This window comes from Peromyscus leucopus, chromosome 10 (assembly GCF_004664715.2).
Source record: "Peromyscus leucopus breed LL Stock chromosome 10, UCI_PerLeu_2.1, whole genome shotgun sequence".
Classification (NCBI taxonomy): Eukaryota; Metazoa; Chordata; class Mammalia; order Rodentia; family Cricetidae; genus Peromyscus; species Peromyscus leucopus.
Genome location: NC_051071.1, coordinates 13,188,691 through 13,213,085, shown reverse-complemented (window position 1 = coordinate 13,213,085; position 24,395 = coordinate 13,188,691).

Below are 24,395 nucleotides of genomic sequence, written 5' to 3'. Positions count from 1 at the left end.
ATATATAAAAAATGAAAGTTATAACGTGTACCATTGGTACCAAGATTTCTACTTTGGGAACATGCCTGGCTCATAGCCCTGGAATCGTGCTATTTGATGAACATCCCTTCACACACATCTCACCCCTAGAAGCAATTAGAAGCTGTCTCCTGCAGATTGGGAATTAGAGCAAGGGCATGTAATTATGGGTACAAAAGCTAGACTCATGTAGACTGGAGTTACATTCCAGGCCATCACTATGAGATGGTCAAGGTCGAGGTCATGTGGATGCAGGAAATTCACTCTAAAATGAATGAATGAAAAGAATCAAACCTGAAGAAAAATGCCAATAAACCAGCTGGTTCCAAAAGTTGTTTCTGTGGGACTATCAGCCACTGAGTGGAATGAAATACCTTTGAAGACATTATTTTGCCATCCTTTGTACCACAGAATTTTTTAATTGTTTTATTTTTACAACCAAACATTTCATAGTTTCACAAAATAAACCAGGGACTCATGAAAAAATAATCACAGAATAAAAAAAACAGCTAGGGACTATCAAATTCCCTGTAGAGCATGTAAAACTGATGCTTCAGTCAACGTGAGCAAAAATTAAACAGAGGCTACCCTTACCCCTCGGCCGTCCTCAGCGAGGCACTCAAGACGGAGAACTCCCTCACAAGAAGATCCGACATTCTTTTAACTTCCACATTTAAATATCTAGTTCACCTACTTTTTCCAGCTAAGAACAATTTTAAATTCACCTTCAGTTATTTTATTTGCTGTGTCATTTGAGGAAAATTTATTGTCTAATCTTTATTAAAGTATGTGTTACTTAATCTGTTACCTCTGTTTAGACTGGTTTGCACAGATTGTTAATGCATACTATTTTCTTATCACCTTAAGTATTTATTCCTTCATAAATTTTACATTTATCTCATCCAGAATAGATGAGCTTTTAAGAACTTTTTCTTCTAAATGAATTTGTTTTCACTACAGAATATTTGAAAACCATGTCGGTGTTATTTCCCTTCGTTGTTTCTGTTGCTCCCATGGTTCTGCTTGGTGTTGCAGGGGAGACATTGCTGTGTCCAGCGTGGCTGGAACCTGTCATCCCCCTGCATCGTCTTCAGGGTGCTGGACTGCGGGGTGTACCACCATGCCCAGCTTACAATGTTCTTCTCAGTCAGACCATACTGTGCTCTAATCTCTCTTGAGATTTATTTCACAGAGAGGTTATAAAACTATGATGTTGAATTTCCAAATGCTTGTGTGCTTCCCGGGTACCTTTTTGACATTTCCTAGTTTATTTCCATATCATTAGAGATCAGACTTTGCATGGATGTGTTTGATGACCTAGGATCTGGTTTACCTTGGAGGGAGAGCCAGCTACAGACTGTAGACCAAGCCTATCAACCTGATGGTTTTTCTCTTAGCTTCTTACACTTTCTAGGAGTGCAGAAGTCTCAAGGATAGTTGGATTTCCCCAATTCTGTTTTCACTTCTACCAGTTTGAGTGTCAGACATTTTGAATCTGTTCTTAGAGGCATAGACATTTAGAATTGCTTTATTTCTTGTGCATTTTAGTTTCTGACTTTTTATGTATTTGTATTTTGGGAAGGGGGGGGGGGGCGGCGGGGGAGCGCAGATGCCAAGAAACTAGAATGGAGACCCACTGGGGAGATTACTACAGTGAGAGACTGTTCTATGGTTAGGTCTCAGTAACAGTTACCTATGCTTTATTTAAAACAACAAACAAAATAGTCCTGATTGGATTAGCAGCTGACTATTTAAAGGAAAAAATAAATCTTAAATTCTTATTGTGTGCTGTGTGAATTTTACTTCAGTTTACTTCCAGATGTGAAGGCTGGCAAGATGGCTCTGGGTGAAGGCGCTTGCCCTCCAGCCAGGCGACTCAAACTTGATCCTCAGGACTCACCTGGTAAAGAGAGAGAGCTGAGTCCCAGAAACTGTTCTCTGACTATCACGACTCATACACATCTGTGCACACGCACACACACACGCGCATGTGCGCACACACACTAAACAAACAAATAAATAAATAAATAAATGTAATTTTAAAACGTTAATTCCTGATATATTTCTCTTCTGATTAGCAATATTGCTGAATATACTGTGGCACTCTGGTTTTGCACATTTCTGCACAATTAACGATTTCCATTAAGTCATTTTTCACTTTGATCTTAATGCCTTTCATTAGTTCTCATTATATAAAAATATAAAAAATAAAAATCAGTGTTTTCTAGATTAATAGAACCTGTAATTATTATATAGTATCCCCCTGGTAATTTTCTTTTCCTTGAAGCTTTTTTTTTTCTTTTTGATACAGGGTCTCCCTATGTAGGCCTGGCAGGCCTGGAACTTACTATATAGATCAGGCCTGCCTGAGACTCATAGAATTCTGCCTGCCTTTGCCTCTTGAGCACTGGGATTTAAGGCATGTGTCACCATACCCAGTCTATTTTTGCTTTTAAATATAGTTATTTGAAGCGTTTTTATTAGCATTTTAGTTCCTGTTCTATTGCTGTGAGGAGACACCATCACAGGGCAACTTCTAGAAGGAAGAATTTAATGGGCGGCTTCCTTACAGTTTCCGAGGGTGAGTCTATGACCATCATGGCAGAGAGCAGGCAGCAGGTAGGAAGACATGGTTCTGGAGCAGTAGTGAGAGATTATATTCTGATCTACAAGCAAGAAGCAGAGGGGGGGGGCTGCCTGGGCTTGGCATGGGCATTTGAAATTTCAAAGCCTACCCCTGTTACACACCTTCTCCAACAAGAACACACCTCCTAACCCTTCCCAAACAGTTCCACCTCCTGGGGACCAAGTGTTCAAACATGTGAGCCTATGGGGGTCATTCTCATTCAAACCACCGCAGTTACTATTTGCATAATATATTCTCCCCATTTCCTTTTAACTTGCTATATCATTGTATTTGAAGTGGATTTCTGACAGATAGTGAGTTTGTTGTTATTAAATTTGATGATGGTTATATTTTAATGATTATATTTAAAGCATTTACATTTGATATAAATACTAATTTATCTGGCTTTAGAATTAGTTTATTATTTTTGTTTTTCTCTCGTAGTTCTCTTATTTTCCGTGTTTTTAATTGTTTGACTATCCTTTAGTGTTCCATCTTAACTTGTCTATTGAACTAATATTGTGTTATCTTTTGTGTCCTTTTAGTTGTTGATCTAGGTGTTGGAATACACACTTAGCTTTTTATACTCTTCTTATAAGCCTACTGTAATAATTCATGTTAAATACAGAAACATTAACATGCAGATTCCTTTCGTGTTCCCTCTATCTGAAGTTATTGTTTATTTAAACTAAACCTGCACACACTAAAAACCCAAGAATAAGATACTGCCGTTCATCAAATACTAAAGAACCAAAGAAAGAACTCTATATTTACTGAGTACTTACCACTTCAGTTGTTCACACAAATCAACAGGCTTGTACCTATAGTACATAGTTGGTAATTTTTATTATCACTGTGCACATGTGTGCATGGAAGCCAGCATTCAACAATGCTTGCTTTTCTTGGTTGCTCTACACATTTTTTTGAGACAGGGTCTCATTGAACCTGGAGCACACCCATTAGGTTAGAATGCCTGGACAGGCTGCTGTAGGGATCTGTCTCTCTGCCTGCCCCCTCTCCCAGGACTGAGGTCACAGACACACGCTGCCACACTCAACTTTTATGTGGGTGCTAGGGATCTGAACTCAGGTCATGCTTGTCTGGCAAGTGCTTTACCAACTGAGCTATCTGTCCTTGCTATCACATTTAAAGCAACTTGTACCACATCTACCCACTTCCCAAAACAGGAATGAAGGGTTACCTGATCGAACAGCTGTGTTCCACTCAAGAGGTACTATAAAAAAAAATTGTAACTAATTGATAATAAGTGTCTTAGGGTTTTTATTGCTGTGAAGAGACACCATGACCATGGCAACTCTTATAAAGAATACATTTAACTGGGGCTCGCTTACTATTTCAGAGGTTCAGTCTATCGTCATCATGGTGGGGGACATGGCAGCATGCAGGCAGATGTGGTGCCAGCTGAGAGTCCTTACATCTTGACAGGCAGGCCACAGGAAGTTGACTGCCAGTCACACTGAGGGAAGCTTGAGCAAAAGAGACCTCAAAGCCCACCCCAACAGTGACACACTTCCTCCAACAAGGCCACACCTCCTAATAATGCCACTCCCTTTGGGGGCCATTTTCTTTCAAGCCACCACAATAAGGCACTATGCATTGATCCCTAAAACCCTAAAGTTGATAGCATTTGGGGAAAAATTAAATTCCTCATCTGTACCAACCTATTTCAATATAGTGTTTTTTTCAAATTCCATTGATTTATTAGCTTGTACCATGCCCCTGAGGGTTACACAAACAATCCTGATCCAGACAACTATAGACATTTGAAACTGACAGTCACAGTCTAAAGAAAATCTGATATTAAAGCATTCATAACACATTGCTACTTACTGGGGGTGAGTAATTAATTATTATTATTTTTAAATCTAGATTCCAAACCTATAATATGCCTCACAGGAAACTGGTTCAGGACACAGCACAAGGAAACTGACTAAAAACAGTGTAGGGAAGAAAAACAGCAGGCTGCTGATATAAAAGCTAACAACCTTAGGGTACAGTTCGAGCAACACTTTCTCACTCTAATAACGGAGCGGATAGTGTTGAGCAGTAATGATGTTGTTGTACCTTCTGTCATCCAAAGATGCAGTGATAAACCGGACAGACAAAACTACTTGCTCTTGAGGGAGAGACAGACACTTACCATGTAAGTGAGGGTGACGCAGGTCCAAGGACTACAAACAAGAACAGCGTGATAAAACCTAGATTAGGGTTTGAAAGATGAGAAGATCTAGATCAGGGGGAGACTAAATGGTAGCTCCACAAGATGCTCAAGGCCTGCGGGATTACGGGGAGCCAGACACACAGAGTAAACAGACTATCACGGGAATGCATGCCTGAGCACACAGCAGCATTTGAAGGTAGGGCAACAAGCCCGGCGTTTGAAAAGAAAAAGAAATCTCACAAAGCAAGAAAACAGCCCTGTGGCTGGAACGTAATAAGCATGGAAATAAATTGTATGTGGCTATACAAAGGCAGGAAGAAGTCGAGATCAAGTATAAGCCACCAACCCAATCCTTAATGAGTGTGAATAAATAACTGTACTTAATTCTAGTGACAAAAAACAATGAATTTTTAATGCATATATGTTCAAATGCTACGCCAGAGACATTCGTGACTAGAGTGAATCTTGTATATAAACATAAAGAAGAATGCCAGTTTTCTGAAGAATTTTCCTATATTGAATAAAGCACTGGAGAGATTATTTGAAGGAGGTCACTGTTCAGATCTTCCTCTCTGATTTGGTATTTTTCATTACAGAATGGGCATCGTTTTTGACGTCTGCTCACCAGAGCCTCCAACCACTCTCTAAGCTGTGCTGGGTTCGAATCCCAGGTCGGGACACGGTCTCTGCAGCATGACCTGAGCTCAGCAAGACTCCGGGTCTTCCTCACCCAGCACCTTACACACTATCGTTTTAAACGGTCTTGCCAAAAGCCAGGCATGATGGTGCACACCTTTAACCCAGCACTTGGAAGGTCAATACAGGAGGATCTCTGGGAGTTTGAGGTCAGCCTGGTCTACATAGCAAGTTCCAGGCCAGCAAAGGTTACGTGGGAGATCCTTTCTCAAAAATAATTTAATGTTAATTAAATTAAACAAAAATTTTTAAGAAGTAAAAAATGAGATGGTCTTTCAGGCCACCTCAGCAGAAAGTTCACCACTCCTGCCCTTTCTCCTGCAGCTTCTAGTACTTCCTCCAGATGGAACATGTTTGTCTCAGAAGCCATCACGACTCTTTCTGTGTTTATCAGCTACCACTCAAACCTGACACAACACCGAGGCTCTGAATGTTTCATTAACCTGAAATCTGTAGCAGTTCGAGGATTCTGTCTCCTTATTAGAAGCTACCCAGATTCATTAGGGCAGTTTTCACGCCATGTACACACCTAGTTACTTGTGATATACACTCCATTTCCTGTGAGTGTGAGCTTTATCGCAGTTTGAGAAGGAATTTTTGGATCATCTCTAACTCCAGCTACCATATATCTCGGGCTTGGCATTACAACAAGTCATCTTGCCAAAAATAATGATGCAAAACTGGCGGCACTGCCGATTTGTCTGTCAGAAACTCTTCTTAAAAATAATATGTTTCCAAATTTCCTAGTCAGCACTTAAAACTTACATTTTCTGAGCAGAATCGGTACCTAAGATGAGCATACATAAGCTTAGCGACCCACGCTGTGTCCTGGCTACTCGCAACCCAATCCAGAGGCTCCCTTGAGTCCAACCTGGTCAACATAACAAGACCACATCTCAAGAGAAAAAAAAATCATAAACAAAAAACCAGAAAAGACTTTTTTAAATGGGCAATAATTTAATAATAGCAAATGGCAAACTTGTTCTACCCTCACCCTAGTAATGAAATTAATATTAAATTTCACAGTCTTAGGATGGAAATTTACACATATGGTGTATTTAACATTTTTTACTGCATTTTAAAGATGCATTGTGTGTGGGCATGCATATGCCATGACACACATAGAGAGGTTGGAGGACACCTTGCAGGAGTGACTCCTTCCATCCTGCGGGACTCAGGGACTGAGTCAGGTCATCTGCCTTGATGGTAAGTGCCTTTTCCTGTGGAACCATCCGTACAGGCCCAATTTGGGGTGTTTTACTTTTAATTTTAATTAATTTTATGTGTATGAATGTTTCACCTGCTTGTATGTATGTGCCTCACCATTTGTAAGCCTGGTGCCCATGGAGGTCAGAAGAGGACAACAGATCTCTTAGAATTGGAGTTAGGATGGTTATAGGTCATTAGGTGGGTGCTGGGAATTAAACCCAGGTCCTCTGCAAGAGTAACAAGTATTCTAAACCATTGAACTATCTGTCAAGCCTCAGGAAGTTTTAATTTTAAAACAATTTCTACTAACAATGCATGAATTATGATAGTTATACAAATTATCTACCCCTCCTTCCAAATCAAAATAAAATATTTCATATTATAGACATCTGTTCTGGAATATTAATTTAAGATATTTAACATTTGTTTATGCTGTGGAACATTTGTTTAATGATGCAAAGATGTGCTGCATTCTTTTGTGTTGCATTTGTTTAACTCTGTGAAGCTGTGTTACTTTGCCTGTTTAAAACACCTAATAAAGAGCTGAACAGCCAATTAGCAAGGCAGGAGAAAGGATAGGCAGGGCTGGCAGGCAGAGAGACTAAATAGGAGGAGACATTTGGGAGGAGAAGATAGAGGAGCAAGAAATGGAGAGGAGGATGCTAGGGGCCAGCCACCCAGCCACCCAGCCACCCAGCCAGATATGGAGTAAGAAGAAAAGATATACAGAAATAGAAAAGGTAAAAGCCCAGAGGCAAAAAGTAGATGGGATAATTTAATAAGAGCTGGCTATAAACAAGCCAAGCTAAGACCGGGCATTCATAAGTAAGAATAAGATTCAGTGTGTATTTATTTGGGAGCTGGGTGGTGCCTCCCCCAAAAGAGTCAAAAAAGTAAAAAGCAAAGAGTAAAAACAACAACACAGACAACTGTAACAATCCTCAGCAAATTAAATACTTTCACACTGGTCATGCTTTCAGACTTCCTGAAATAACTCCCTAGAGCAGTTAGAGTTAGGCTTCGAAAATAAGCTATTGCTGGGCATGATGGTACACTCCTATAATCCCAGCATGCACAGCTAAGTCAGGAGGACAGAGAGCTTGAGGACATCCTGGAATAAATTAATCAAGTTCAAGACCAGAGTAGGCTACCTATCATAGCCTCATCTCAAAGATGAAAAAGAAAAGGCTATGCACTTGCCGGTCAAAATCACAGTTCATTTGTTTTAATTAAAGTATTTTATATGGCTCTTCCTCAGCCATTTTTACAAAACTGACTCTTCTCACTTCTTTTTTTTTTTTTTTTTTTTTTTTTTTTTTTTTTTTGTTTGTTTGTTTTCGAGACAGGGTTTCTCTGTGTAGCTTTGCGCCTTTCCTGGAGCTCACTTGGTAGCCCAGGCTGGCCTCGAACTCGCAGAGATCCGCCTGGCTCTGCCTCCCGAGTGCTGGGATTAAAGGCGTGCGCCACCAACGCCCGGCGACTCTTCTCACTTCTAACTGATTAGGTCACCTCACACTCCACAGATAAAAAAGGTTCCTTACATTACAAAATGGTTTCATCATACAAGAATAATAGTCATAGTAACAGTCGTCCAATTTGGGGCAGTATTAAATGGTACCCAGAGTCCAACTACGCTAAAAACAAATCTTTTTTTCACTTTCTACAAAAAGGCAATATATGAAAAGTGGGTGGTTGGGTTCCTTTGCTCGTGGTCATTTTGTTTTTGTTGGTGGTGATTTGGGTAGGGTCTCGTTACACAGTCCCAGCTTGCTTACAGCCTCAAGTGTTCAGACTTCTTTACCCGCATTGGACGGCCACACTCTTCCACCATCTCTTTCTATCACCACATCATTAAAAGGAAAGAGAAGAGATGGGAAGGGGGGCGGGGAGAAGGAAATAGGGAGGAGGAGGGACCAGAAATTTTGTTTTTTATTGTTCTGGAAGCTAAGAATCCAAGATTAATTGCATGCCATTTTAAAAATTGTTTAGAGGATTTTATTTTTAATCATGTATGTGTGTCTGTGTGTATCATGCAAGTGTGGGTACCCTGGAGGCCAGGAGAGGGTGTCAGATCTCTTGGAGCTGTGGTCCTAGGTAGTGGTGAGCTACCTGACATGGGTGACAGGAACTAAACTCAGGTCCCCTCTCAAAACAGCAAGTGCTCTTAACTGCTGGGCTGTCTTTCTAGCCAAGACCTGCATGTCTTGAAGGGCCCATAATTATGTTGTTATTTCACGGAGGAAGGTAGGGCAAGCAAGCAAGAAAGAGAGAAAGAAACTGGGCCAAACACCCTTTCATGCCTCCCTCAGCAACAGCCCACTGCTAGGACAGTACCGGCTCTCCCTGTCCTCAAGACCCTCTCAGTACCTAGGCTCCTCCTCCTAACACTGCTGCTTTGAGAATCAAGTTCCCTGTGTTCACGACCTTTGGAGGACACACTCAGTCCCTTCATTGTCACCTGGGAGAGACAAGTGTGCGTCTGTTGAGCCTGGCCTGGGTCGATGGCCTGAGGCACTCACACACGGCTTCGTGTACCTGCCCGTCAATGCTCCTCACCATGTGGTTGGTGCCGAGGCAGCAGCATGGGATTTGCTCTGCTACGGCAGGCAGTTCAGCGATGATTTCAAGTCCTCGGAGATGCGACTTCTAATTTGGACAAGCATGTTTAGAAATAGTTATTAGTTTAGCTGCACCTGCTTTTTCTCAAATGTTCCACATAACTCAGGGAGAATCATGACCTTGCTCTTCTCAGGTACATCTCCCACGCTGGTTCTTCCACCGGGGAGAAGCAGGGAGCTGTCGTGAGTCTTTGTGCTTTCTCTTCCCAGACAATCTGTGTTCTCTCTGCTGTGAAAGTCGGCCAGCCTTCCCTTTCGGGGTTAGTACTATGATGACGGCATTTCCAGGTGCTCATATAAGGAGAACATTTCTGTCTTTTTCCTTATGCTCAGTCCAGTCACAACAGAAACCAACTGTTACTTGGGTCACCCAAAATATTTGTTCATTGTCTTCTCTCGCCTTTCTGGAGCGTCCGTATGCTGTGAAACGTATCAACCAGTCATTCAGCTAATCAGGATGGCAAGTGTCTATCTACAATACCAGATACTTGGAATGCTGAGGCAGGAGAACCGCAAGCCTGAGACCAGACAGGCTATAGAGCAAGACTTTTTCCAAAAGAAGAAGAAGGGGAAGAAGGAAGGAAAGAAGAGAAGAGAAGGAAAAGGAAATTAGTTTGTCTTGGTAACAGAACTAACATTTTTAGATAGGGACTCATGAATCCAAGACTGGCCCCAAACTCACTATGTAACTGAGGATAATGAACTTCTGATCCCCCTGCCTCCCTCCCAACTGCTGGGTTTAAAGACATGCACCATCATGCCTCGTTTTATGTGGTGCTAAGAATGAGCCCATGGCTTTGGGCAACTAGGAAAATACTAACCAAGACCTATCCAGCCAAACTAGTGGTATTCCTAAAGCAGGAGTGGATCCGATTCAAGTGCCATTTACTTTTGGTTCAATCATGTTGTTTCTCTTACTGATGAAGAAAGGTTTCCAACTATTGAATAAAACCTAAAGTCTTCATTTTTTTCTATCATATTTTCCATCTTCTAACATAATTACTAAATATCCTATACAGGCAGTTTGAAATTAAGTAGCTCTGCACAAGGTATGCAAAAAAAATGAGTAATTTACAAAACTACAGTATTTGTCAAGGAAAAGCCAGACTCAGTGTTCTTCTAGTGAATGCTTCTGCACAGTCCTGCAGAGGGTTCTAGACTTTCCATCTGCTGAACACTTCCACACATGTGGTTTATTTGTGTCCTTTACTTATTTCCTCCTCTTTGACTTGTATGGATGTTATGCATACATGTATATCTGTGCACTACATACATGCCTGGTGCTCACAGAGACCAGTGCTGTGGATATTACTCTATATAAATAAAACACTGATGGCCAGTGACCAGGCAGGAAGTATAGGGGGGACAAAGAGAGAGGAGAATTGGGGAAACAGGAAGAAGGGGGGAGAGACACTGCAGCCACAGCCAGGATAAGCAGCATGTAAAGACACCGGTAAGCCACCAGCCACGTGGCAAGGTATAAATTTATAGAAATGGGTTAATTTAAGGTATAAGAACAGTTAGCAAGAAGCCTGCCACGGCCATACAGTTTATAAGTAATATAACTGTCTGAGTGATTATTTTATACATGGATTGTGGGACTGCGGGATTGGTGGAACCTGGAGAGAAGCCCTCCAACAACAGACCAGAGAGGTCATCGGGTCTAGTGGAACTGGAGCTACAGACAGATGTTAGCTGCCCAGCACATGCTAGGAACTGAACCCAGGACCTCTGGAAGGGCAGACGGTGCTTTTAACCACTGAGCTCTCTGTCCATCCCACATGAAATTTTGAGAAAGGATTCACATCAGATTTTAGGTCAAAGGGGACCCAGTGTTGCTCTGTTCCACCAGTGCCAGCCACGCCTGCATCTGGCCACGCCTGCATCCGGCCACTTAGAGACCCAAGGTTGATCTACTCCACCAGTACCAGCCCTGGCCTGCATTTGGCTACTTAGAGGTTGATAACAAATGTAATGATAGAGTAAAGCTTTTCACATTTTTTCATAACTTTGCTTAGATTCATTAAATTTCAAAGTTCAGTACTGAATTGTTCTATGACATTCTGGTAGAACAGCGGTGTCTGTAGCTTGTACGTAACAAGGTACATGCACCTTGAAATGAAGATGACCAAGGGCTACCGAGCTCCCACCATAAATGAGGCACATTACAGGCATTCCTACGCTTATCGTCAAAGTGCACCCCACTGAGTCTAATACACTTAGTGGTGCTGAGTGGAATTTAGCATCTTCAAAGGACTTCATTATAGAATAATCTAGAGAAATTCTACATCCGTTTTGAGTAGGTTGATAAGCTCCGTTAACACATTAAAAGATTATAAAAAACATGCAGTCTAGAAGAAAAATAATTTTACTTTGATCTTAAGAGTATGTTCCCTCCCTCACTTTTATCTATAACACACATGGAAAACTGGGAAATGTTGGTTTCATTAGAAAAAAAATGTTTTTGAGACAGGGTCTCCTTACGTAGCTCTGGAACTAGCTATATAGACTAGACTGTCTTTGAACTCATAGAGATCCACCTGCTTCTGTCTCCCAAGTGCTGGGATTAAAGATGTGTGATGCCACACCCAGCAACAAAATAATTTTTAGCATTGATCAGTCCTCTAAGTAAAATAATAATAATAATAATTTGTACATATTTTTAAATTGTCTTAGAAATTTGCTGGGAGGATTTATAGTTACAAGATACTTGTTGGGCAGGAAACAAATAGCCAGGAAGTGGGGGAATTACAGCAACAACTGCCTCCATCACTTTTAATTCCTCGTGTATAGGCACCCGAGGAACAACCATGTTCATAATTATATAAGCCTACATTCTAACTCCATACTACACCTAAGTACAGCATCATCTTGCAGAGCTGTGATATGTGCTGAATTTTGGAGGAATACAGTTTGGAATTTTGCCAAGAATTTTTCACCATGCCAGAAAATTGTATTACTGAGAAAGAAATAGCACTCCCCATGCTTTTCACAGCACGCTCCGATCAGCTTGGGTATGCAACTGCCTCATGTCCCTGCTGCCTTTGTTTACTGATCTGTTTACATCTGGTTAGTTTAGAAATTTCACATGTGGTCATGACTCAGCACATCCATCTTGAAATATTGAACTCTGGTTCTGGCATACGGCTCAGCAGGTAGATATTTGCCTTCAACCATGGAGACAAGTTTAGATTCCCTGCACTCATGTACAAGCTGTGTGGACAGGCAGCCACCTGTAATCCTAGTACTTGGAAGATAAAGGATGCCCAGAGCAAGCTGGCTACTGAGTCTAGCCAACTAGGCAAGCTCCGGGTTCAAGTGAGTAATCCTGCCTCAATACATAGAGTGGACAGCAATTAAAGAAAACAACTATCATCCTCCACAAGCCTGTGCACATTTGTGCACATGCATACACACACAGGTGTACTCATGCATGCAAACATGCATACACATAAGTATAACATACCCACATGTTCATGCAAAAAATCCAATGTGTTTATTAAGATGGGTTTCTAAAGGACTAAAATGCTAAGAAAGTTTTTTCACTTAATTTTCATTTGATTGACTTTAGAAACATCTAGAGTAGGTGAGACACAACTTTGGGCTTTTCTGTGAGGATGTTTCCAGGAGACCAGCCCTAACTGTGGACAACACCATCTCATGAACTGGGGCTTGAACAGAATAAAAAGGAGAAAGACCACCCAGCACCCAGCACCCAGCACCCAGTGTCTGCTTCCTGGCCATCACAATATGAATGGCTGTGCTTTGCCATGGTCTTCACGTCCTGATGTACTGTCACCTCTGAACAATAATAAATCCTTCTTTGAGCCAGGTGTGGTGGTACAGGGACAGCAGATCTCCTGGTCTTCATATAGTGAGTTCCAGGACAGCCAGAGCTCCACAGTGAGACCCTGTCTCAAAACACAGAAACAAAAGTCCTCCTTTGAAGTTGTTTTGACAGGATTTTTGGTGACAGAGATGAAAAGTAACTGATACAATCTCATGATAAAGGCACAGTATCATTTATTAGATGTATAAATAAGTCATATTTTTAGAATATAAAGTAAATGCTACAAAGTATTTATTTTAAAAAATGAGTTTGATAAAGAAGCCAGAAATACACACTGGAAAAAAGACAGCATCTTCAACAAATGGTGCTGGTTAAACTGGATTTTGGCATGTAGAAAAATGCAAATAGATCCATATTCATCACTCTGTATAAAACTCAACTCTAAATGGATCAAAGACCATAACATAGAGCCAGATACACTGAACCTGAAGAAGAGAAACCGGGGAGCTCATAAGCACAGAAGACAATGTCCCAAACAGGATGCTGATAGCACACGAACTAAGAACAATTAATAAGTGAGATCTCATGAAACTGAAAAGCTTCTGAATGGCAAAGCACACTGTCGTTTGGACAAAGCAGCAGGCTATAGAATAGGAAAGATCTTTACCAACTACACATCCAATAGAGGGCTAATATCTAATATATTATAAAGAACTAAAAAAAAATCAAGAAAACAAGTAACCCAATTAAAAATGACATACAGATCTAAACAGAGAGTTCTCAAAATATGAAGCATAAATGTCCGAGAAACACTTTTAAAAGTTCAACAATGAAATGCAAAAGAGATTTCATCCTACACCAGTCAGAATTGCCAAGATCAATGAAACAAGTGACTGATCACGCTGGCGAGGATATGGGGTAAGGGGAACGCTCCACCGTTGCTAGTGAGAGTGCTAACTTGTACAGTCACTGTGGAAATCAGTATGGCCATTTCCCAGGAGGCTACGAATAGATCTACCTCAAGATTCAGCTAATCCACTCTTGGCCATATACCCAAAGGGTTCTACACTCTACTACAGAGACTCCTGTTCATCCATGTTCATTGCTGCTTCACTCATAAGAGTCATCTGTCAACAGATGAATGGATAATGAAAATGTGGTACATTTACACAGTGCAATATTACTCAGCTTTTTAAAAATGAAATTCACAGGTAAATGAATGGAGTTAGAAAAAAAATCATCCCAAGTGAAGTAACTCAGATCCAAAAAGACAAATATGGTATATATTTGCTAATATATGGATATTAGTTAGCTTTTAAGCCTCTGATAGGCATGTCACAATCCATATAACCACAGAGGTTAGATACAGAGTAGGGACTAGCGGGGAGGGATGTATCTCTTTAGGAAGGGGAAATAGAATAGATAGTTATAAAGAGATGGGGAAGGCTGGTACTGGAGAATTAAACAAAATGGGGGATGGAAAATGGGGAAAGGAAGGGTATATGGGGAGGGACAGCTAAAACTAAGGGCCATCTGAAGAGTCATATAAAAATCTACTACAGTAGAAGTTTCTGGGTGGATAGATGGATGGATGGAATTAATCATCAATTAATGGTGACACAAAGTTCTAACTAGACATCTCTTGCCACAAAATGAAACTTCCAGGGCTGGGAATTGAATTGTTGGCCAAACGGGCCCCATGGAAATCCCCAAACAACTCGAGTTATTGCCAAGGTTATTTAGGTTTCCACAAACTGATGATGTCCCTAATGATGAAGACAATAGCTACATATCTCATTGAACACAGTGAAGTTGAGCTGGTGCCTACCTAGAGCCTTCCGCCCTATGGACTAGTAGTACTCATGATCCCTTCTAAGGTACTATGCATGTTACCAGAGGAGAAAGGTAAACACTAACCCAGGTACAAATCCTTCCATCTACAATGATGACCTGCTTATATGACACACAGGTGCAGCAGTGCTACAGAAGTTGTGGAGTGACCAACCACATCTGGTTGGGTTTAAGGCCCACTCCGTGAGAGGTGAGAAAAAAATTATACATACACAAAGTTATGTAATTTTTTTCAGTGTTTGTGACACAAGGTCTCTACTATGTAACTGTGGCTGTCCTGTAATTTGCTATGAAATCAGGCTGGCCTTAAATTCATAGAGATCTGTCCGTCTCTGCCCCCGAATGCTGAGATTAAAGGTGTGCCCTTTTTGCACACCCAGCTTTTTGCTTATATGTTATAATTTCTGATTTTGTGTTTTTATGGGTTTTCTATGTGTATGTGCTTCTCATGCTTTTTCTTTTTCTTTGTTTTATTCTATTCTGTTTGTTTTTCTTGTTTATTTTCTTAGGAGACAGAGAAAGAAGACATAGAGTTGGATAGGGTGGGGTGGGGTGGAGTGAGGAGGATCTGAGAGATGAAGGAGGGGAAACCATGATGAGAATACATCATATGAGCCAGGCATTGGTGGTGGACACTTTTAATCCCAGCACTTGGAGGCAGAGGCAGGTGGATCTCTGAGTTGGAGGCCAGCCTGGTCTACAGAGCGAGATCCAGAACAGCTACAACTGCACAGTGAAACTCTGTCTTGAAAAAACAAAAAAACAAAACAAAAACAAAGCATATATATATATATATATATATATATATATATATATATATATATATAATGAAAAACATCTATTTTCAATGAAAAGAAAAGTGAGGTGTTCAGTTCAATGATTTGCAGGACAACTGTCCTACAAACTTTTCTTCTTTAAAAATAAGAATTTGATTTAGTGTAACATGATTGGCCAAAGCCATAATTAAATAAAAACAAACCCAGCACAGTTGGGCTGGAGTGGTAGCTCAGTGATTAAGTGCTCGCTGCTCTTGCATAGGATACAGATTTGGTTCCCAGCTCCCATGCCAGGCGCTCACAAACACCGTGACCCCACAGCGCCAAGGTGATGTGATGCTTCTGTCCTCTTCAGGCACCTGTATTCGTGTACACACAGCTACACTCACACACATACAGACATGAATAAAAATTATATTTTAACATCTTAAAGAACAGTAGAGTTACAGTAAATATTGGAAAACACAGCATGACTAAGATAAGTTAGGGCTGGAGAGAGGGCCGAGTGCTGAAGACCAGTTACTGCTCTTGCAGAGAACCTGGATTAGGTTCCCAGCCCCCACCCTGGAGGGCTTACAACTGCCTATAACTCAAGTTCCAGAGGATCGGGTGCCCTCTGGCCTCTGTGGGTACCTTCATGCTCAGGTGCACATAAAAACTCACACCAGCACACACACATACATAGATAATATTTTAAAAAAATAAAAATTTAAAAGACAAAATACTTACCAGTTAGGTTTTACTACGTTCCTAGCATTTGATTATGCCGAGGCACAAAGAGGTATAATCTGTCTGTCGCCAGAGGGATTTGCAGAGAAGTCAGGAAAAGAAAGCAATGGTAGAAACAACCAGGGAAGTATGCAAACGGTTATCTTCTACCGTTTGTGAGGAAAAAACCTTCGTAATTAGGCAACAACCCTAGGATCGTGGGTGGTGAGGCAAGGCTCAGGATTGCTCACCTTCAGCGGTGTTTGCCAGGAATTAACTGAACAGCATCAGCAAGCTGTGTTCACCATGACAAAGGTGATTAGCTAAGAAAGGGTGGGGTTAGATACTGGAGGAAACAAGAAGAGACAGCGGCGTGGTGAACGAGGACAATTCTTGAAGGGCACAAAAGCCTGGCTTTAAAGTAATAGAAAAATAAAGCCCAGAGTCTCCCAGAGAAAGTAATAAAGATAAAGACTGGTTGGTAGTCACACTATGACTTCTGACTTACAGAGAAGACAGACAGACATAAATGACTTCATTTATATTAGGGAAGTTAGTTTGACATAGAAATTAAGTTTCAGATTTGATTAATCAAGGTGATCAATCTGAATAGATAGCTTTGAAAGTCAACATAAAAGTAATTGCTGAATCTCTCACCACCCAAAGGAATGATGTCATGGGGGAAATGAATGTAGAGGTAGTAAGAGGTGGGAGTCCAGGCCTCAGGCAACACCCGCAGGTTAGAAGGTCAAGGGCCCACAGAGCAGCCAAAGAACACATGTTACTTCACCTTCAGATGGTAAAACTATGAAAAGTTTTGGCTGGCTAGTTGAGTGGCAGATGCTAAAAATATAAACCAGTTACTTAAAGTTTAAGAAGGGTATGGACCAGAGTCATGAGAGTTCACTAACATGTTATGACAGAATTTCCTAAAAGTTTTGGTTAGCATCAGAGCGGACAGACCTGTTACGGAAGAACCATACACATCTTTCTGTGCAGGGGGCAGTTCTAACACGACATGCTGACTACAGAAACTCGGTCCGCCAAGTGATCCCAGCTGCTGTTAGAAAGATTCAGAAAGAGCAGGAAACAGAAGCGAGCTATAGGCTCATCAATCATCATAGAGCGTTGCATCACTGTAAGAATTACTCTGACTCATTCTAACAAACTGCCTAGGGGCCAATCTAGCCTAATGCACAAATTTAATTCTGTGTAATAGAGGAATAAAAGATAAATTTTGAAAACTACAGTTATGTTCAAGTATACACTATTTACATTAAGTTTCTCAACCTTAAGAATGCACCTGTAGATTGTTTTAGCATTTAACGCTTTGCAGAAATTAACCAAGATGCCATCGTGACTAAATAGTCTCAATTTTAAAAGCAAAGTACATTTGCCATCTATAAATGTGAAGGGGTCTAGGAGGAGGGTGACCGTGCCCCATTTTGCTCCTCAAGCAGGACCACGAGTAGCTTTCTCTTTCATTCCTTACACGGGAATGGTAAGTCACGGGGATACATACCAAAGAAGCCAAGCACCACGGAAAACTTACAAACTTAACCCATTTGGTTTCCCTCCATGTTGATTCCTGAATTGCAAACGTTCCCATCACATTTGTTATAGTTGTTAACGATGTGAGGACTCCTGCGTAGACATTCAAGCCAGCCCTGAGACAGCTAGGGACTGCCTCCTAGTGGTGGGGTGGTCCCAGCTGCCCCTGAGCACACCTCTGTTTAAAGGTCTCCTCTGAAGATGTCCTCCTAAACTCTCTGCTCCACTCCCCTCTTTCAGTCCCATATGATTCCTTCTAAATTTCTTCTGTGCATCACTTCCAAACCAAAGTAGTGCCAAGTGCATCCTCATATGAAAGCGTACACTCCATGCAAAGAATAGTCTGCTTAACAGTCAAACCAAAACTAAACTAAAAACCAAACATGCCTGATTTTCCTTGTTTATTAAGTCATCCATGCCCACTTCTGCCTCATCATCTGGTGGGCTTTGCCCTGGAGCTCTGGAAGCAGCAATTAGAGAAAAAAATCAACGGGGTTCGAGTCGGAATGAAAGAAGTAAAATCATCTCTAGTCACAGAAGGTGTGGTCTTCCATGTGGAAGAACCCATGTAAAATCTTCTAGGATAAATGAACATTCAGCAAAGTTGGAGGGCATACAGAATGGGCACATTGGTGCATGCCTACAATGTCAGGACTCTGGAGACAGAGGCACAAGATTAGAATGAGATCACATTGAGGCTACATCGCCAACCCATGGTTGCACAGCTCCATCTGAAGAACAGAAGTTATAGATACAAAAGCAATATTAAAACGTTATATTTTATGTGGGGAGCCAGCACCATAGGGAGAGTGCTCACAGTACAAGCATTAGCACCTGCGTGTGGATCCCTGGCATCCACACACGAGCTGGGCACCATCTTGTGTACCTTTATGCAGCATTTGTGTGGAGCCCGAGACAGAACTGCTGGAGACTGCTGGCCAGATAGTCCCCCTGAGAAATGGTCATCTCCAGTTTCAGTGAGAGAGCCTGTCTCAGGGACTAAACCAAACCAACCAACCAACCAACCTTAGGTGTGGTGGTAATGCCAGACCTTGGGAGGTGGAGACAGGAAAATTAGATGTTTCAAGTCATACTAATCCATAGAGCAAGCCAGCTTGGTACTCTACAAATCCTCTCTTGGGAAGAAGAGGCAGAAGGGAGAGGTAAAAAAAAAAAAGGAGAAAGAGGAAAAATAAGTAGTTATCTACAAGCTACATAGAAAAGCATTGGGAGAAACCAGCCCTGCAGTGTCTTGGTCTTGGATATCGAGCCTCTACAACTAAAAGAAAATTAGTTACTACTGTTAAAGCCACCCAGTCAGAATGCTTTGTTAGAGAGGTCCTAGAACCCTAATATGCTGGTTAATTTTACTCTACACCTAATATGTGTAGAGTAAAATTAACCAGCCAGCATGTGAAAGCCACCGATTTTCAATAAAAAGATAAATAAAATATGGTACATGACCTTCTAACATGTTAAGACATCAATGAATTCTTAAGATGCATACCAGATGAAATATGGCATCCGTGAAGAGACAAGTATTCTAGGATACCATTCAATGGGGTCCCTACAGTGTCACCTGCATAGACAGAAAGTGAAAGAGCAGCTGACATGGACCCAGGGGAGGGAGTAGACGGAAACGTGCCTTAACTAGCATAGAATTCGCTCTATCAGATGACGAGTGCTGAAGACTGACCAGACCACAACATAAATACATTTAGCAATACTTACTGAATACTAAAAACTGGATAAGATGGTAACAGTTATTTGCATTTTGTCATAATTTCAAAAGAATAAAATATTAAAGAGTAAGTGCTGCTGAATATCAGGTTTGTACATGTTTATGATACATTGCTGAAAGAAATCAAATAAAATGGAATGGCATCTTACATTCCTGGATTTCCAGATTTAATATCATTAAGATAGTGATACTGCTCAAAGCAAAATACAAGCTCAATGCAACATTTCAAGGGCATTTTTCATGTGTGTGTGTGTGTGTGTGTGTGTGTGTGTGTGTGAGAGAGAGAGAGAGAGAGAGAGAGAGAGAGAGAGACAGACAGACAGACAGACAGACAGACAGACAGAGAGGAGGGGGGAGAGAGAATATGCTAAGTGTGTTGGGCTTCAAATGGAAGCAAAAAGAGGGCGTGTGACCCCCTGGAACTGGAGTTACAGATAGTTGTGAGCCTCCCAACATGACTGCTGAGACCCAAACATGGATGCTCTGGAAGAACAGGAAGTACTCTTAACCACTGAGCCACCTCTCCAGCTTCCCCTAGCCCCAAGAACATTTTTTAGAAAAATAGGAAAGTCTGAAGCCCAGAATGATGGCACACACTTGAACGCCAGCACTCAGGAGAACGAGACATCAGTCACATCTTGGATTTGAAGACAGCATAGGTAACACTGTAAGATTTTATTTCAAAAAAAGGAAGAATTACAAGCAGGTATGGAGAATGGTTTAATCCTACTCCTTACATAACAAGTTCCAGGCCAGCCAGAGTTACAGACTCAGATCTTATCTCAAAAAAAAAAAAATAAAATAAAATAAAAAATAAGTAAGTAAAGGGGGAAAGGGGAGGAAGGGAGAGAAAATTCACATGAGATTTCAAGAGACCACCAAGGAATGGTCTAGAAGAGGGCCAGCTGAGGCAAAAAGATGGTGAGTTCAAGGCCAGTCTGGGCTACACAGCAAGATTAATTAATTAATTAATTAATTAATGGATAAATAAATAGAAAGAAATAAAGAAAAGAGGGTAGAAACAAAGGAAGAAGGAAGGGGGGAGGGAAGGAGGGAGAGAGGGAGGGAGGCAGAGAAGGAGGAATTCAAGAGACCCAGGAACAAACTGTTGATCCTGAATAAGCACACTGAAGTGAGTGTGCTCACACAGACCAGTTTGAGAATTTACTACAAAAGTAACAAATACACCTTAAGTATACACAATAAAGTTTATCTTTTAAAAAGCCACAAGAGCCAGGCATGGTGGTGTATGTCTTTACTCCCAGCACTGGGGAGGCAGAGGCAGGTGGATTTCTATATGTTTGAAGTCAGCCTGGTCTACATAGCAGGTTCCTGACCTGTCAAAGCTACATAGAGAGATCCTGTCTCAAAGAAAAGCACATAGATAGATAGGTAGATAGATAGAAAGAAAGAAAGAAAGAAAGAAAGAAAGAAAGAAAGAAAGAAAGAAAGAAAGAAAAAAAGAAAGAAAAAAAGAAAGAAATAGAAAAAAGAAGAGCCATAGGAACTAAAAGAGGAATCTGGAGGTTTCCAACAGAAAGAGATGATAAATTCTGGAGAGAGAGAAAAAAAATTATCAGAATGAGATCCTTACACACTGTCTACATGTATGAAATTATCATACTGTACCCCACATGCACAATTATGCATCAGTTTAAACTCTTTAAAGAAACTGGCTGTTTAAAAAACAAGAGAGCACAGAAGTAGGATAATAAAAAAGGAACTGATGAGGGCAGTCACCTTATACACTGGATTTGGGCTTTTAATTTCCAGAAATAAAAAGTTCTGATATGAGAACAAGTGAAAGTGTCTCAGGACTGCTAACATCAGCTCAACAGAAAATGGGAATTCAGGCATCCAGACAGACCAGCACAAAACGTCAGAATGTGGGGTGATAGATAACACACCACACACACACACACACACACACACACACACACATACACACACACACACACACAGACACACTCTGCTCTACACAATAAAGTGCACAAATGTTCATGGTCAGTGTGTGTGTATGTTTGCACATTCATGTATGGGTGCTTACCTGTGTGCAGGCGCTCATGTGCATGCCTGCGCAGTTCAAGGACAGAGGATAACCTTGGGTGTCGTTCATCAGGCGCCTTCTACCTTTTGTTTGAGGCAGGGTCTCTTAATGGTCTGGAACTTGGCCAAGCAGGCTAGACTAACTGGCCCTCAATCTTCCAGAGATCTGCCTGCCACTGCCTCCCATTTACCACCACATCTGGGTTTTTATATGAGTTCTGGGCATACTCATCCTCGGGAGTCATCTCCCTAGGCCACCCCACCCCAAACAAAACAAAACAGAATATTTTTAAAAGTAAAAGCACAAGTAAAAAAAAACACTGAAGTGGCATAAGAACAGACACAGACTGGGGCCACAGGGGCCGGAACCGTTTGGTCAGATGACTTTTAGCAGGGGACCAAACACTTGGTTGTAAAGGGTGGTTTATAGCTAATGCCGGTGGGAAAGCCGCATCTACATGTGTAGAACACAGTGGAGTCACATCCTTGCCTCATCGCCACATGTTCCAAAAACACATCAGAGGCAGAAATATAAACACTAACAGCACAAAACACTTAAGGGGAGAAGAGAACCCTTTATGATATTGAATTTAGAAATGATTTATTGGATATGATACAAAAACACAGGCAACCAAACACATACACACTGGACTCCATCAAATTAAAAATTTGTACATAAAAGAAAAGTATCAGCAGGATGAAAAGATAATCACTGGGAGTGGAAAAAATGTGTACAAATCACATATCTGATAAGGACCTAATATCTAAAAATTATAAAGGATTCATAAATTCAACAGCAAAAGGAAAGAACAGATTTTTAAGGTGGCCACAGAACTTAAACATAAATTTCAATAAAGAAGAAATACAAAGGGCCAGCAGGCATAAGATGTTCAATATAACCAATCATTAGGGAGATGACACCCACTTCTATACATCAGGGTCACTATTTTTAAAAAGGACAACACTAGAAAATACCTTGTTAAAATATAGAAAAGGGTGTGTGGTGGTATTGTGTTCCCCAAAATATTGTGCACCCTAATAAACTTATCTGGGGTCAGAGACAGAACAGCCACTAGATACAAAGGCTAGAAAATGGTGGCACTCACACCTTTAATCCTAGCATTCCAGAGACAGAAATCCCTCTGGATCTCTGTGAGTTCAAGGCCACACTGGAAACAACCAGGCATGGTGACTCACGCCTTAATTCCCAGAAAGTGAGCCTTTAATCCCAGGGAGTGATTGTAGAAAGCAGAAAGGTATATAAGGCGTGAAGACCAGAAACTAGAAGCATTTGGCTGGCTGGTTAAGCTTTCAGGCTTTGGAGCAACACAGTTCAGCTGAAATTCATTCTGGATGAGGACTCAGAAGCCTCCAGTCTGAGGAAACAAGACCAGCTGAGGATCCGGCGAGGTAAGGTAGCTGTGGTTTGTTCTGCTTCTCTGATCTTCCAGTTCACCCCAATACCTAGCTCAGGTTTAATTTTATTAATAAGAACTTCTAAGATTCCTGCTACAAGGGTGACATGCTCTGCAGGAGGTCATGGAAGACCACAGCCCCTATGAGAAATAATATGGTGGCTACTTAAAAAAAAAATAGACTTACATATGATAGAACATTCCACTTCTATCAGACCCCCAATAACTCAAGCCTAGACGTTTCAATACTTCCGTCATAACACCATGTGCATAGGAGCCCCAAAGTGAAAACAACGCAAGGGTTCAGTGGTGGCAATGACTGGCAATACGTTGTGGGTGCGGGCCATGAACATTTAGCCTTGAAGAGAGAAGGAACTGCTAATGAGTGCAACAAAATGGCTATGCGAAATAAGTCATAGAAAAGGTAAGCATCTTATGATCCCATTCCATGTTGATCTAAACTAGGTAACTTTACACAGAATGCAGTTTAGTGTGACTCCTGGGAGAGGCCCTTCATTGGAGGCCATCTTCACAAACTAGCTATCACTGGATTTGCACACAGGAGGAGACTTGAGAAGGGGTGTTGGGTTACAGGAATGGATGAGGTCAGAGACTGCGGTGACATTGTATATTGTACCTGAAATGCAAAGGGCAGAGAGTGTTAAGAGCTACTGAGTGGACTGAACTTGGTAACCAGCAAAGAGAAATGAGGACTGTAGAGGACTCTGGCTTCCTTCTTGGGATTAAGGATGCAGTTGTTATTCACTGAGAGAAAACGAAGCACAGAGATGGGTGTGAAAACTTTCTGTGGTGTTGATAGCAAGCAGATCACAAAGGGATCAAGACATCAGGGAAGATAAAACTCAAGAGTGCCTGAAAGCATGGGCAGAAACGAATGACCCAATAAGGGCACATACAATTAGAAAAAGAAATCCTCAACAGGAGTCTCAACCCCAAAACTTAATGGGTAAACAGAGAGTAGTGTCATATGAGGAAGGTTTCCCTGGAATTGTCGACGACCTGGGTTCATTCCCATCACACACACAAAAGGTATTTTATAGACGATAAAATGACTACCTGAATCAAGCGTTATAAAGAGATTAAAGATGATTAAGACTGAAAATTGTCCCTTGGATGATAGACACGTTATTAGTGACTTGGAAAGAAC